Genomic DNA, 5455 nt, shown 5'->3' on the forward strand with positions numbered 1-5455 from the left:
GACCCTATTGAGGAGACAAAAAGCAGGACTATACATTAGTGACTGCACTCAGAACATATGTGAAAGATGGAACAGGCATATATATCATGGCAGGGCCAAAATACATGATGAGTCCACTCAAAATTAATATTTAATTATTTTTGTGAAATCATTAGTGGAATGTTAGACCACCTGACAGTTTCTTCTACTTATCCTACAGCAGTCTGTACACCTGCTGTGCCAATTATGAGAGGTTCCACTATCCCTGCACTAAGTTTCAAGCTCTGCACACCTGTTGTGCCCATTATGAAAAGTTCCCACAATCCCCACACCGAGTTTCAGGCTCTGCACACCTGCTGGGGCCTTTCTGAGGGGTTCCCAACATCCCTGTGCTGAGTCCCCATGTCTGTACACCTGCTATGTCCATTATAAGGGATTCCCAACATCCCTGTGCTGAGTTTCCATGTCTCTACACCCGCTGTGTCCATTATGAGAAGTTCAATACACTCAGAGCTGAGTTCCCAGGTTTTTAAACCTGCTGTGCTCAAGAAGGCTTCCTCCATCCCTGTACTGAGTTCCCATGTCTGTACATCTGCTGTGCCCATAATGAAGGGTTTAAAACATGGAGAGAGGCACGAAAGGAGATATCATGGCCATGGGCTGAACACAGAGGGGAGAATTCTGGAAGATGACCTGGGTAGAAGGAAAAGACTTCATAGGAAGAAAGTTTGAGTAGAAGAAAATGCTCCATAAGAAGGAGAAGACCTGAGTAGGAGGAAGAGGCTTCATAAGAAGAAGACCTGGGTAGAAGGAAAAGGTGCTACAAGAAAAAGATGATTTGGGTAGAAGGAAGAGGCTCTATAAAAAGGAGAGAAACTGGGTAGAAGGAATAGGCTTCATAAGGAGAAAACCTAGATAGAAGGAAAGAGCTCTATAGGAAGGAGAAGATCTGGACAGAAGGAAAAGGCTCCAATAGAAAATGAAAACCTGGGTAGAAGGGAGAGGCCCCTGAAGAAGGAGATGACCTGGGTAGAAGAAAAAGTCTCCAGTAGAAGGAGAAGACCTGGGTAGAAGGAAGAGGCTCCATAAGAAGGAGAATCCCTTTGTAGAAGGAAGAGGCCCCATAGGAAGAAGAAGACCTGGAAAGAAGGAAGAGGCTTCATAAGAAGAAGAAGACCTGGGTAGAAGGAAGAGTCTCCACAAGAAGGAGAGGACCTGGGTAGAATAAAGAGGCTCCATAAGAAGAAGACCTGGGTAGAAGGAAGAGGTTCTATAAGAAGGAGAAGACCTGGCTAGAAGGAAGAGGCTCCATAAGAAGGAGAATACCTGGATAGAAGAAAAATGCTCCAATAGAAGATGAAGACCTGAGTAGAACAGAGAGGTTCCATAAGAAGGAGAAGACCTAGTAGAAGGAAGAGGTTCTATAAGGTGAAGACCTGGGTAGAACGAAAAGGCTCCAATAAAAGATGAAGACCTGAATAGAAGGGAGAGGCTCCATAAGAAGGAGAAGACCTGGGTAGAAGGAAGAGGCTCCATAAGAAGGAGAAGACCTTGGTAGAAGGAAGATGTTCCATAAGAAGAAGACCTGCATAAAAGAAGAAGACTCGGGTACAAGGGAGAGGTTCCATGATATCAGGAAGAACTGAGTAGTAGTAGAAGGAAGGTCTGTGCCGGAGAGGACTTCACAAGACCAAAGAAGGAACATTACCTGAGGGTGACACTAAATCTACGTTATAACCTTTGTGAATTTTTAGCGTATCCCTACAAGCATTCAGGCCATTGCCATGGCTCATTGGCTTGCAAGCTTAGGTAGCGTGTACATGTATATTGTATGCATACTTGTGATACTTTGTATGTTTTGTATTGTTTTCCTACAATTGTAAGCAGCTTGTATGAGCATCATTCTTATTTATTATAAAAATCACATTCATGTAGAACAGGGGTGTCTGCTTCCTTGCTTTACTATGCTTCATTACTATGAGGTGGTGGGCACCTGCCTGGAGGTGGGCTAAATGCAAATGACTTCATGTTAAATAATGCTTGGAACATCAAATTGCTAGCCTCAATGAAGGATTATTGGGCGAATCATGTAGGGCGGAGCAAGCATTGATGATACCAAACACTTTTACTGTAGCATACTGTTCCTGATCTGGACTTCTGGACACTTGCATTTTTTTATATTGCTTTTCATTTAGAATACAATGAGTGGCCTGGACTATTGGGAGTCCTTCTATCCTCCATATTCCCTTCTGATGAGATATAAAAGACGGGGGCCTCTTCCATTCTTGGAACAGCTGAGAGTCTTGTGACTCATTCTATGGACACTGGATGAGGGTGATCTCAGGATCAAGGTGACATCTCAACGCCTTTCCTTGTGCACCGCATGACCTCCCAGGACACGTGAGGTCTTGATATCTTCTAAGTAATGAAGAGCTGAACTGCCCTGAGTTTGATTTGAGCAGGGTTCACCAGACTATAGAAGTTCAGTTGCTGAACCCCATTGACATAATTGAAGCCAAACCTGCCAAATTTGAAATGGCCAGATTCTGGACTAATAGACATGGGGGTTGCCAAAAATTGTATGGGGGTGGGCGCTGCTCGAGGGAATATATACAAATGCAAAAAAAAAGTAACAATTCCATTCGGCCACTGGCAGTAATTGTTTAAATACTTAAATGGAGCTATTAAAAAAGGAAGGCCCGCAGTAAGAAGAAAAGAAGACCTGAAGGAAGGGCCGGAGTAAGAAGAAAAGAAGACCTGAACGAAGGGCCGGAGTAAGAAGAAAGAAGACCTGAACGATGGGCCGGAGTAAGAAGAAAAGAAGACCTGAACGAAGGACCGGCGTAAGAAAAAAAGAAGACCTGCAGGAAGGGCCGGAGTAAGAAGAAAGAAGACCTGAACGATGGGCCAGAGTAAGAAGAAAAAAAGACCTGAACGAAGGGCCGGAGTAAGAAGAAAGAAGACCTGAACGAAGGGCCGGAGTAAGAAGTAAGAAGACCTGAAGGAAGGGCCGGAGTAAGAAGAAAAAAAGACCTGAACGAAGGGCCGGAGTAAGAAGAAAGAAGACCTGAACGAAGGGCCGGAGTAAGAAGTAAGAAGACCTGAAGGAAGGGCCGGAGTAAGAAGAAAAAAAGACCTGAACGAAGGGCCGGAGTAAGAAGAAAGAAGACCTGAACGAAGGGCCAGAGTAAGAAGTAAGAAGACCTGAAGGAAGGGCCGGAGTAAGAAGAAAGAAGACCTGAAGGAAGGGCCGGAGTAAGAAGTAAGAAGACCTGAAGGAAGGGCCGGAGTAAGAAGAAGACCTGAACGAAGGGCCGGAGTAAGAAGAAAAAAAGACCTGAAGGAAGGCCCAGAGTAAGAAGAAAAGAAGACCTGAACGAAGGGCCGACGTAAGAAGAAAGAAGACCTGAACGAAGGGCCGACGTAAGAAGAAAGAAGACCTGAACGAAGGGCCGGCATGAGAAGAAAAGAAGACCTGAAGGAAGGCCCAGAGTAAGAAGAAAAGAAGACCTGAACGAAGGGCCAGAATAAGAAGAAAAGAAGACCTGAATGAAGGGCCGGAGTAAGAAGAAAAGAAGACCTGAACAAAGGCCCAGAGTAAGAAGAAAAGAAGACCTGAACGAAGGGCCGGAGTAAGAAGAAAGAAGACCTGAACAAAGGCCCAGAGTAAGAAGAAAGAAGACCTGAGGGAAGGGCCGGAGTAAGAAGAAAAGAAGACCTGAACAGAGGCCCAGAGTAAGAAGAAAAGAAGACCTGAACGAAGGGCCTGAGTAAAAAGAAAGAAGACCTGAACAAAGGCCCAGAGTAAGAAGAAAGAAGACCAGAACGAAGGGCCGGAGTAAGAAGAAAGAAGACCTGAAGGAAGGGCCGGAGTAAGAAGAAAGAAGACCTGAACGAAGGGCCGGAGTAAGAAGAAAGAAGACCTGAACGAAGGGCCGGAGTAAGAAGAAAGAAGACTTGAATGAAGGCCCAGAGTAAGAAGAAAGAAGACCTGAACGAAGGGCCGGAGTAAGAAGAAAGAAGACCTGAACGAAGGGCCGGAGTAAGAAGAAAGAAGACCTGAACGAAGGGCCGGAGTAAGAAGAAAAGAAGACCTGAACGAAGGGCCGGAGTAAGAAGAAAGAAGACCTGAAGGAAGGGCCGGAGTAAGAAGAAAGAAGACCAGAAGGAAGGGCCGGCGTAAGAAGAAAGAAGACCTGAACGAAGGGCCGGAGTAAGAAGAAAGAAGACCTGAACAAAGGGCCGGAGTAAGAAGAAAGAAGACCTGAACGAAGGGCCGGAGTAAGAAGAAAAGAAGACCTGAACGAAGGGCCGGAGTAAGAAGAAAGAAGACCTGAAGGAAGGGCCGGAGTAAGAAGAAAGAAGACCTGAAGGAAGGGCCGGAGTAAGAAGAAAGAAGACCTGAAGGAAGGGCCGGAGTAAGAAGAAAGAAGACCTGAACGAAGGGCCGGAGTAAGAAGAAAAGAAGACCTGAACGAAGGGCCGGAGTAAGAAGAAAGAAGACCTGAACGAAGGGCCGGAGTAAGAAGAAAGAAGACCTGAACGAAGGGCCGGAGTAAGAAGAAAGAAGACCTGAAGGAAGGGCCGGAGTAAGAAGAAAGAAGACCTGAACGAAGGGCCGGCGTAAGAAGAAAGAAGACCTGAAGGAAGGGCCGGCGTAAGAAGAAAACAAGACCTGAACGAAGGGCCGGCATGACAGGGGTTAAAGGAGGTTGGGATGGGCAGAGTTCCATTAGCATAAAGGGGAGTTAAAATAGTTAAGGAAGGAGTGGGAGGAGCTACGAGGGGTGGTCTTACAGGGTGTGGCTGGGGGGTTTTCAGTCTGAAGAGCGTTTTCACAGGGCAAACTTCCCTCCCGTCCGCCCACTTGTTGTTTGATGGTTTGTCTAGGTGGTGGTTGTGCCATATTGGTGCTGGGGGACGTCCGGCGGGGTGCAAGGTCCTCGTTGGTTAATGTGGGCACAAGAAAGGCACTTTTGTAGGAACCCGTCTGAGGTACGGCTTCCAGTTGTGCTGGTGGGGGTATCTGCGGTGGTGTCTCCGAGTCGGTGATGTTGCGGCTGGAGGCCTAGTTAGGCAGGACGCAGATATTCGTTTTTCTTGAAGCCTATCGGGACCATTCAGGAACGTATTAAATATATTAATATATATTTGAAATACTACAAATTTGCCTGTATTCAATATATTTCAATAAATAAATGATATAGATATATATATATATATATATAAAAAAAAATAATAACACTACATGTTGAAATGCGTTTTTTATATATTACAAAATATATGAAACGTATTTTTTAAAAATACATTTTTGTAAATTATATCCTTCAGATTTTTTTTAACATATAAAAAAGTCATTTTAACATATATATATATACTGTATGTTGAAATGAATATTTATTAGAAAATACATGAAACATATTTTTTAAAAATACATTTTCAAATAAACTGTATGTCTTCAAAAGTACAAAGCCAC

The sequence above is a fragment of the Staurois parvus genome, unplaced genomic scaffold (genome assembly GCF_062004578.1).
Source record: "Staurois parvus isolate SC_StPar_1 unplaced genomic scaffold, SC_StPar_1.0 ptg000612l, whole genome shotgun sequence".
Taxonomy (NCBI): domain Eukaryota; kingdom Metazoa; phylum Chordata; class Amphibia; order Anura; family Ranidae; genus Staurois; species Staurois parvus.